This window comes from Anomalospiza imberbis, chromosome 2 (genome assembly GCF_031753505.1).
Source record: "Anomalospiza imberbis isolate Cuckoo-Finch-1a 21T00152 chromosome 2, ASM3175350v1, whole genome shotgun sequence".
In the NCBI taxonomy this organism is placed as follows: Eukaryota; Metazoa; Chordata; class Aves; order Passeriformes; family Viduidae; genus Anomalospiza; species Anomalospiza imberbis.
The window spans coordinates 71,983,464-71,995,280 of NC_089682.1; positions in this window are offsets into that span (position 1 = coordinate 71,983,464).

Below are 11,817 nucleotides of genomic sequence, written 5' to 3' on the forward strand. Positions count from 1 at the left end.
TAAATAACAATATATTGGCTTTTGGAGTATGCCCACCACCACTGCTATGAATACTGTGAAATCTCCATTGTATCAGAGTTTTGGAGACAATTATTACTAAAACTAGGTAATACTCTGTTTAGGAAAATCTGAAAGATAATTAATGTTTTTTTCTGGTTTCTTGATGAGCATAAATTTAATATTTCAGCACTCAACTCTGCTTGAAATAGGTAGATGGGGTTTTTTTTGCTCTTATCATTTTTTATCATTGCTATAATTTTTGACAGTATACTATCATCCAACTTATTCACAATAATGTGAGCAGTATCATGCTAGATGAAATCTATTTCGTGCCATTCAGGAATGCAGATTAGCCCTGGAATGGACTGTTTAAATGTTTTTAGGTCAGCTGAAAGTTGTTAAAGGAATTGCCAGATAAATCTTTTAAAAGTCTGTTTTCATTTATTTACAATATAAGCAAACTTCAATTAGTGGGACTATTTTTGCCTTCTGGGAAAAAAAAAAGGACATCAATAATTGACAAAGAATGAATATTCCTACAGATATTTTCAATCCAAACAGTTCAGCAACTTTCTGGAAAAGGGTTTCTGCTCTCTCTGGCCTTAGAAGAAAGTCTACTTTCATAAATGACAATGACCTTATCCTGAGAAATAAAGGCAGCATTTGAAATCCAGACTGACCATTGCTAAATGTACATCTGCTGAAATTTGATGAAATAAGAAATCTCAAAACAAACTTGTATTAGGCAGAGGCTTAGGTTCAGACAAACACTGTGGATGGGATAAAACCTTTTAAAAGCCCTTCTGTACCTCATCAATCAGTTTAATTCCATATTCCATTTCTACTACAATAAATCTGGGCTAGACACCAGTCATGGGATGGAGACAAGGGAAAATGTTCCCACTGTCAAATATTTGTCAAGCTTTCACTTGGAGAGGAAGTTCAGAATTACTACCCCCTCTTGCATTTTCAAAATATAAATCTTGGAAGCCTGATTGTGAAAATTTTCGGACTGATACTGTGTTTAGAAAACACAGGATGAAATCTTATAAAAGCATTTTGATAGCAGAGTTTGTTTCCCTGTCCTCCTGTCTTGTTTTGGAGCTGGACTGCATTACTTTTCCTTCTTACCATTTTTACTTTGTTTGTTTTTTTTTTAAGCTAACTTTATAGAATGAAAGCAATCACATTATATTTCAAAGCCTTTACTGTGACATTAAACCTTTGAACTACTGTTAAGGAAATTATTTCCCTAAGGCTAATATCTGAAAGGTTATTAAAAATTTAACTTCACAAATGGTACCTAGGCTAAAAAATAATAATATCTAAACACTATTTAAAACATTGAATGCCTAATCTTATAAATCCCTTTGCTTCTTACTTTTAAATAAAGCAGAAATTGCTATTAAAAATACAGAAATTTAATTTTCATAACAGGATTTCAGGAGAAGCACGGAGATGCTAGGTCTTGTGTCTTTTACGTTGGTCGAAACTGTACGTGCATCTGTGACTGCTACGTGGAGTCAGTTTTATAATTCAGTTCTTTTAAAACAGTTATAAAGAAAGTGTATTTCACCTTCAGGGCATGAACCCACATAGGACGCCATTAGTGGGAATACCTGAATAATTCTGAAAAGGGGATATCGGTATTTCATAAAATGACAGAATGGAGTTGAAGGGACCTTAAGTTCATCTAGTTTCAACTACCCTGCAATGAGCAGGGGAACCTTCTAGTGGGTTATATGATCCCAGGACTAATTTGAAAAAGACATTTATGTTAGGAGTGTAGTGTCCCTTGACTTGCCCCATAGACGGTAACTTTCCAGTCATTATCTGTAGACTTTTCCTGCTCTCTCTAACATTAGGAAAAGTCTAAAAAAAATTCCGAGATTCTAGGCTGCTGACTTCTTCAATCCAGTGGAGTAGTTTCAGTATGGGTCACAAAGTTTTGTCCTCTAAATCCATACTGCCATGCTACCAGGGCTTTTCAATACTGCTCTTAATCATATACTGAAAGCCTTCTCTGTTTTCAGCAATCTACTTTTATGGATGTGCCTGTAGTTTATGGCATCAGGTTTAGTGCGACTTTCAAGATTTTTTCCTTCTTCAAGATTTTTTTCCTCGTGATTTTCTGTGGTTTTTGACATTATTCTGTCGTGGTTTGACATGGAAGTGATTTTTTTTTTTCAGGAAGTTGGGTCAAACCAATCAGTGGTCAAGTTTGGATATTGGCACCTGAAGTGACCACTGAAGATAGGGATACCCCTCTGAGAACACAGGGGGTTGAAAGCAAGAACTCCCAAGAGCTCGCTCTCTTTTGGTTCCGGTCAAGGTGCTGTGCGGACCTCCCCTGCCCAGCCATGGGGCTGGGTGGGGGAGGGGAAGCCATGCGGCCTGGTCGAGGTGAGCCGAGGGGTAGAAGGACTGGAACCGAGCCAGCTCCTGTGGACGGAAAAGTGGAGAGAAGCGGAGATGTCTTTGTCATCCCCCCCCCAGAGGGAAGAGATAGAGAGTCCGGACTGCACCTGTAACTTTGCCGGCGCGGAGGAGAAGGAGGGGGGGGGAAGGTGCCCAGCCTTGGCCTTGAGAACCGGCTGCTGGGCAGAGATATCAGCCGTCCAGGGAGTCTGAGCTTTTAACCCTTTCCTGAGAAATGAAGGCTTTGTAAAATATTGCTCCTCCTTGATTTGAAGTAGAAGAGAGACAGTCTGGGATCCGAGATGATGGAAGAAGAAATTCTCGAGTTGGAAGGAGATGATGGAGTGGCTTGTGGCTGGACTTTTCTTGTTAGCCATAGACTGAACCAAATTCTCCTAACAGAAGCTGCACTTATGGTGGTGCGTTAGTGTGCCAGGAGACCTGTTTCAGTGATTACCAGCAGAGGAGTAGAGAGAAGGTGTGGAGAAGCCCTCTATCTTCAAAGAAGAAGAAGAGGAGCAGAAGACCTCTGTTCTTAGACCCTCAGCCCCAGGGGAAAACAGGGGGGACTGTAGTCCCAAAATGAGAAACTGAACTGTTGTCTCTTTTGGTTCATGGCAAAGCATCCTTAAAGGAGCCCTATGAGCAGTCTGTCCATGCACGGTGGTGAGAGCACTGTGACATGGAAAGGAGAGTGTCACCATGGCAAATTTTCTTCGGGCGATTGCCATGTGTGACATGGAAACACAAGGGTGGCAATTGTGTTTCCTGGGGGGGGTCTGTGGCACAGGAGAGACTCCTGTCTCCCTTGAAAGACTGAGTATTCGAATATCTGAAGGGTGGCAACTTGATCAGGATCCTGGGTGGTGTCTCACTGTTGAGTTTGTTTAGGAATTAGGTGGGAGGAGGAGGGGTGTTTTAGAAAGTCTTCATCCAGAATTTAGTGTTTGTAGTTTTTATAGTAGTAGTAGTTTAATAAAGTTCTTTCCTTAGTTACTAAGTTTAGGCCTGCTCTGCTCTGTTCCTGATCACATCTCACAGCAATTATTTTAAAAAGTATATTTTCATGGAGGCGCTGGCATCGCGCCAGTGTCAAACCATGACAATTCTCACTGCAGAGTCATCTGTACTCCATTTCTTAATGTATCACTTGTGAGTTGGTATATTTTTAAAACAACAAACCAAGAAGTGTTGACCTTCCCAAGAAGCAATGTACTCAGACGTCCTTAATGTGAGGCATATCTCTTCACTTGTCTCTTTCTATCCTTCTTTCTTCCTAACATTTTTTTCTATAATAACATACTTAACTGTGTGATACACTGTGTGCTAGGTGACTCCATACCCTTTTAATGCTATAAAGTATAAGCAAGCCTCAAGTGCTCTGGATATGGACTGTGGCTCTCTTCGGTAGGTGTGCTGTTGTGGTCATAAAGGTTCTGCATGTCAGTTTACTCCTGTCTTTTTTAACAACCTGAACCATGCAAAAGCCTTCACCAAGCAGTGTTCTGGAGGTTTGTCATCCAATGGCGCCTCTAGAGTTTGGCAGAAACCTCTGGAAATTCAGCAAAGGCAAATGCAGAGTCACACATCTGCCATAAACACGTACAAGTTAGGAGCTGACTGGGGAAAACACATATTTGTAGAGGAGAGACAGGCAACTGTGTTGGGGAATCCACCAGGCTGCCACAGCAGGGAAGGCCAACGGAACCATGGGCTGCATTAATAAGAGCAAATACAGCAGTGGAAATGTCCGTGTTCCACCATTCAGACTTGTGAGATGACATCTTGCAAAGTACGTCCAGTTTGGGGATTTTCAGTACAGTGGGGATATTGGACAAATTAACTTGCAAAGTCTCTTTCAACCTAGATTACACCTTGATTTTATGACTCCCTTTCATCTTCATCCTACCGGAGTGTACCAGGAGACACAGCACAGAAGGTGAACTGAAAGACTGAAAATTATTACTTATTCTTAACAGTTGTTGCTATACTGTGGTACTTATACACCTTAGCTACAAAGAAACAAGTTGTGCATTTGTTTGGTTTTGTTTTTTTTTCTAGTGAACATCTGATTGCTTCATGGTAAACTTCTCAAACTTAATGAAAACATTACCTATTTTAATTACTAATACACTGTATTTCCTGTCATATCTTTGTAGCAAAATAAAATAATTGGTAAAAGCTTGTAGATGAATTTATTATTTTCAGTGATTTTGACATTTCTGAGATGAAACACCACAAGAATTATTTAATGTGTAAGTTGATAGGAATAAAAAGAATAAATGAATGAATAAAGGTATTAGAACAACAAGGCCCATACAGAAAGGTATACATATAACCCAAACATAAACATTTAAAATTACAACATACATGCAGGTGCATTTCTACTCCACTGTTCTTACTCTTACTTTAAATCTAAATCCAAAATCTGGTGATGAACTAAAACACCACCTATACATAATAATATTATATATTTCTTATATTATATATATTTCTCCATCCATATATTATAATCTCTAATGTTACATGTATTTGTTGTGGATTGGGTTGGTTTAGTTAGGGATTTTATTAATGTTAGTTAGACATGTTCCTTGTACCCCTATCTTTCCCTCACGGTGGTTTGATCCAGGTTGTTTTCTCCAAGATCTCCCTCCACACAGATCCACAGCTACCTGTCAATCATCTCACTCCTCCCAGGGTTTTTCCTTACATGGTTCTGTCAATCAGGGGTTGTCACTCCCTGTCGGGGTGTCAACCTTGTAACCACTCCTTGCTTCCTCAGGAAAGTTCTGTGTCAATCACCCCATCTTTGTATTCCTATTTGTCCTAGAACTCTGTACCCACCTCTGCTATGTCACTATTAGCTGTGAAACCCTACCTCGGTTTTACCCCACAGGGCGAGGCAGGTTTCCACCCTGTCTGCCCACCCCCTATTTAATCTGATGCAATCTTTTGTTCACGTCCATTTTGCCTTAGAACAATCTGAGAGCCATTCGCTCAGATCACGCATGGGGGAATAAAAGTTCTCAGTTTCACGGGCAAAGTGTCCTTCTCTCTTCCCTTCATTTCCTCTCAGCGTCCAGCCACCAAAGCTGCTAACCCACGCCGGGATACTCCGCAACCCTGGAGTACCTGTAAACGTAGTGGTGATGACCTCGCAAAGAAGTGCTAGCCGGCGCTTTCGCTGCTTGAGGTTGTAACGAGCAAAAATGCCGCATATATTTCTTCAAAACTGGTGATTTTTCTCTTTTAAAATCATTTTTCTATAACTGAGTAGAAATATCTATGGTTTCATGCATAATATGGCATTCTACATATGTTTAATCATTTTGTCTGTCTGCAATGGGGTTGTCCAGCTTGTCCAGTAAATTATCAAGCTTCATGAAGAGAGAGTAAATTCGTCTAGATTTATATTTCATATCTTCTGACTTATTTATTATTTTTACACACAAATGTAAAAAAAGAAGATTTTAATAGAAAATTATCAATGTTAGAAACACCTTTTCCTTACTCCAGGATTTCATGGCTGTTCTGAATATTGATAGAAAGGCAGGGATAAGGTTTATCACTGTCCATTAAATAAATGTAGTATAATGTTGGTATCTGAACATTTTGAGTACTCTTTCTGGAGTCATAAATAGGGATTTTGGTTTGGTTTTTTTTTTTTGTGTCCTTGCATGAAAGGTAATTTTTTACCTGATCCATATGGACCATATAGATTCCATGGGAAACCTTAGAAGGATACTATATTTTGTATCTGTATAACTTTATAACTTTTCTAGTTCACAAAGATAAAGACAGACTTGTTCAATACTGTGACACATAAACATTAAATTAAATTCAGCTTTATATGTTACTTGAAAAAAAAAATCTTTCATTATCTTTAAGGATGGTAACTTGTCAGAACAGAAAGGCCAAAAATGAGACCATGTGAGAATATTAGCTGACATGATTTTACTTCTGTGACTTTGCCAATTAGTGTGTGTAAATACCACTTTTTTGAGAGACTAGGAGAATGAGAGACAAACCCACAGATCTATCATTCATGAAACAAAAAAATCTCACACAAATAAACACCTCCTGGAGAGGTATGACTGGTCCCTGAGAGTAATGATTCCTTGTGCATTTTGAAATGCTGTATTTTCAAGCTTTAAAGTCCACTTATGCACTGTTGTAATGATCAAGGCTGTGAAGATTCTACTTCATGTTGCAAAATTATGCTCCCGAAACTGCTAGAAACTCCTTTAAAACAGTTTTCAGTACCAAAAGTCAATGGCATGACCTTGAAAATAATGAGTAAGCAAAACTTTAAGGTCATCATCTTGATGCTTCAAATGATTAGTCAGCAACAGATTTGGAAGAAACTAAAATATTTTCTGGGATAGTCTCTCCAGGCAGAAAAGTTAGAGAACAGACATCATAAATGCTAAAATCTGTCATATTTTTATGCTGCTGGTATTTTCTTTCTGAAAGCTTGATCCTGATTTTTGTCTTCACCCCATTTTGCTTGCTATTACAGAGGGTAATCTCTCTGCAGGAAAGAATTACTTGACTTAACAAATTTGCACGTATTTACAGTTCAGACCTGTGCAACTGGCCTAGATGTTTCAGCCTTCTCCATCATCCATGGAAACACTGACATGAAGCATATCCTGGTGTCCCTGTTCCTTTTATTAAATCTGAGAAAAGGCAGGATTAGTAGTTCAGAGGTTGAGATGTACCCTACAACAGGTAACTTTGTCAGAAAAAAACTTAGGAGATCTTTCCCCTATCATGTGGAATCTGGGAGCACTCAGGATATCAGTCAATCTACTCTTTTCATATGGACTAAGAAAGCTCAGGCTGGGAGGAATTCTTACAATATCTGTTTTGATTAATTCATTAATAGCTTAAATGTCCTACTCAAGCTCCTCTGAAATAAGCCTGTAACTTTATTTAAGGTAGATTGTATCTTCTTGAAAGATTTATAGGCATTGACATTATTAAACAGGGAGTCCCTGGTGCTATTTTCTTGCCAAAAAATTTGTACCCTCTCTCTTATATGCATCTGTTTAACTTTACTTTCCAACTGTTAGATATTACCAATACTTTTTTTCATCATGAAGTAAACTTAAAGAGAGTTGATTGGATATTAGAAAGAAATTCTTTACAGTGAGGCTGGTGAGGCACTTAATAAATTTCCCAGAGAAGCTGTGGCAGCTCCATCTCTGGAAGTGCTCAAGGCTGGGCTTGATGCGGGTTTAAGAAACCCGGTCTAGTAGAAGGTGCCCGTGCCCCTGGGGGAGAGTTTGGAATGACATTATTTTGAAGGTTCCTTCGAACCCAAAACATTCTAGGCTTCCATAAAAGAATAATCAGCTGTGAAACCTCTTTATTGTAGAGGTTTGTTAACAGATGACACGGTGCTAGGTAGATAGAGGTTATCTATAAAATTTAGCTTTTTAGTTTCTCATTGTGTGTTCACCAGTCCATAGAGTTGTATGTGTTCAAGTTCGTGTTTTTCTTTTTTTTTCTCAAACCTTTTTAAATGTTTATCTCACTCATTTATATCTCAGAATTTAGAAAATTAGACAAAGTCTACTTTTTTATTCCAAGTCTACTGGCTGCACTCCCTACATATGAGGATGCTGGGATCTTGATTAGTTTGAGAATGTGACTAATATTAATTGCTCATAAACAATTAATTTTCCACACGTCTTACAAGTGGACTACATTGAAATAAGGCCCACTTGCCATACTTTAATTACTTTTACATCTACTAATTTTGCCAACCATTATTTTCTCTTTTATTGCACACAATTTCTAAATTTAATGAATACATGAAGGTGAGACCAGCCTCTGAGATAACGTACTTAAAGTATTCTCACTGCCTTATGGCTCCCCATTTTAATTGACATTCTGAAATCTAGTGATTTGTTCCACTTTATTTTATATTTTGCTATTTATATTATTTTTTATATTGTTTTATTCAAATATCTTGAAAGAGTCTATACAGCATTTTTGTACAGACCAAACTTTCACTTTTATAAAAGGCAAAAATATTGTGTGACAGTATGTAACATCCTTAAAAATGGATGCACTTATGCAATTTTGATTTCATTATCAATGTGATTTTTTGCTGTTGACATACAATATTGTTTTATATGATTGTACATAAGATTTTATTGAAACCAAATGACCTAATTAATCTTTATTTATCTTTTTCTTAGATACTGCTGTGACATCAGTGTTCTCTCAGATCTTTCAGTATTGTCACACTACCCATTAAAATACAGCAGCACAGATTTAGAGATTTTTGTCAGAAATATGATTGTTCAATGGAGATATTTGAATTGCTTAAATTGAAAACATTTAGTAGTTCCTCTTTAGTAAATATCCTGATTACTAATGGAGAAGAAATATTGCTTTTTCAATAAGAAACATATACCCTGGTCCTTTCTAAGATTGCATTTAGAAATCCTGTTAATAGGCATGTTTTTCTTTTTCCTTAGAATTTTTTATTACTGACTATTAAATGTGTGTGCAAGTTTGAACACTTGCTAGAGGAAGAATAATTTAGGATCTGATTCATTCTCTATTGTACCTGTTTTAATTAATATCGTGCAGATTAAAATTTGAAATCAGATTAGAATTTGATCATTAAAACTGATTTGGAGTTTGCAGAACACAATAGAAATGCTCTTCTGGGAATAGATGGACTTCAGAAATCAAAAAACATATATGGCAAAGAAGGATTATGAGATCTGTGGAATAATCAGCACCAGTTTGAGGTGCAGCAAAAGGTGAAGAGATAGAAATAAAAGCAAGACTGGTAACACTGTAATCTCTTTGAAATGAGTTTAATTAGGTGCCATTTTAATATCCTGTGAGGTGGAATTTGATGAGCAGGAAATTGCCTCCAATGCATCATCATCTGCTGAATACTCTGCCTTGTTCTCTCTTTGGGCATCTAGGAGAAGTAAAGGAGAAGAGATGGGTGACATCTAAACATTATCTGTAGAAGCAAAGTAACTCCCTAATTTTATTTTCTAATCTGTAATTAGTGTTTTAAGTAGAATTGAAATTATTTCAGAGGATGCCGAAATTAATACAAAGATATTAACTGAAACACTGCAACTTATTACAGAGATTTTTTTTTTAATAAGTGTTAGTGCTAAGATTTTTTTCTCCTGAAACCTAAACAGGTAATCTGAGGGATTAGATAATTCCATAAAGAGTTGATATCTTGCTTGACAGGCTTGGGAACAACCAGTTGCTCTAAAAGGAGGTCTTTTGCAAAGGAACAGTTTCAGAAACTAAAACCCATACAAGTGTGACCTCCAAGCTTCAGTTTCTATTTTATCAGGAAGAAAAATATTCTGTTACAATTTAAGAAAAACATTTTGAAAATTTCACCTCCGAATAATGTCATCTTGCTGAGTCTGCATAGAGCTTGGACTAGCATCTCAGAGAGCTTGGACTATTGTCTGCTGGAGTTATGAATGCTGGAAAGACCATTCCAGAAGTAATGAGAGGAAAAGAGGATATTTATTAGTCTTCCAACAGATCCATATTGACTGCTGTCATGTTCAAGCTGTTGATATCACCATGTCCAAACACAGAAAAAAAATTATTTCCTTCTTCAAACCTTCTACCCTTCCTCTGGAGATGAATATTCTTAGCTAAAAAACAAGATTGGTGTCTCAGACTCTATAACACACTCATAGTCTTCCTGTGTTTGGGGATGCACCAAACCTCAAGATCCCTGGGACTATTTCAAGCTCAAATTTTATATCAATTACATTAAATCTACTTTTTCCCATGGAAACACACTTACATCAAATTCTCAAAATTTCAAGGATCCACTCTTTGCAAACTCTAGGTATTTTTATCAAAATTCCCTAAAGGAATAATTTTATTTCAAAAACTGATGTTTGTTTGCTGTTTCCATTATTTTTTTCTAGAACTATTTTCTTGTGAGTCTCCATTAAAACTCTCTTATCCATTCATCTCACTCAATCATTGTATTTAAATTGAGCTTTTCTGAGGTCCTGCAAACTAGTTAATATTTGTTTCAGTTCTTCGAGATCCCATGATGGGAAATATCGCACATCAGAACAGCACTGCTTATTAGACTGGGGCATGAGGGACATGAGACAGATAAGTAAATGCAGTTGGAGTACCTGGTGAATTGTACAAACTGAGAAAATTATTAGCTGGTGAAGATTTCATTCTGAGGAAATCTCATTGTTTCAAAATATTTCAAACTGGACTGAGCTGTGTTTGAAACAAAAACAAACTCACTGGAAACAGGATGATTATGTGATGCATTATGTTGTTGGGGAAGTGAGAATTGGTACCTCCTTACAGATGTGTCTAGGGGTTTGTTCTCCTGACCAGGGTTAAACTACATCAGGGTTAAACTAGCAGAAGATATGGGTGAAGCTTCACAACTGCCTCTTCATTCCTCCAATTAAAAAAAAATCACCAAAAACCAGGAAAAGACCATAGGCTTGTCCACAGCCTCTCTCTTTTAAAAAACTTGGAGCTCTCTTGTTGTTGTCAGAGTAGAGATAGAAAAGAAGACTTACATCTGTAATTTTTTCAGCATTCTAGTGGTACCATAGTGTGATTCAGATTTCCAGTATTAATCCTGAAAAAAATGTACTTTCACAGATTGTTAATTTTCTCATACATAGATCTGAAAACATCATTAGGATGGTGTTGATTGCCTACAGGGAGAGAAAGTTTAGATATGAAACCCAGCAATCTTGCTATGTCCTCATTAAGATTGACAATTTATACACCTATCAATCATGAGAGTGTTCTTGGAAGCTTGTGACATTTGATCCTTCTGCTGTTTTTTAGGAATAAAAAAAGGAAGAAAAGTTTGATATAGATTGTAAACTGATGCTTCTTTCTTTTTCTTTCTTTCTTTCTCTTTCTTTCTTTCTTTCTTTCTTTCTTTCTTTCTTTCTTTCTTTCTTTCTTTCTTTCTCTTTTCTTTTCTTTTCTTTTTTTCTTTTCTTTTCTTTTCTTTTCTTTTCTTTTCTTTTCTTTTCTTTTCTTTTCTTTTCTTTTCTTTTCTTTTCTTTTCTTTTCTTTTCTTTTCTTTTCTTTTCTTTTCTTTTCTTTTCTTTTCTTTTCTTTTCTTTTCTTTTCTTTTCTTTTCTTTTCTTTTTTTTCTTCCTCTCCTCTCCTCTCCTCTCCTCTCCTCTCCTCTCCTCTCCTCTCCTCTCCTCTCCTCTCCTCTCCTCTCCTCTCCTCTCCTCTCCTCTCCTCTCCTCTCCTCTCCTCTCCTCTCCTCTCCTCTCCTCTCCTCTCCTCTCCTCTCCTCTCCTCTCCTCTCCTCTCCTCTCCTCTCCTCTCCTCTCCTCTCCTCTCCTCTCCTCTCCTCTCCTCTCCTCTCCTCTCCTCTCC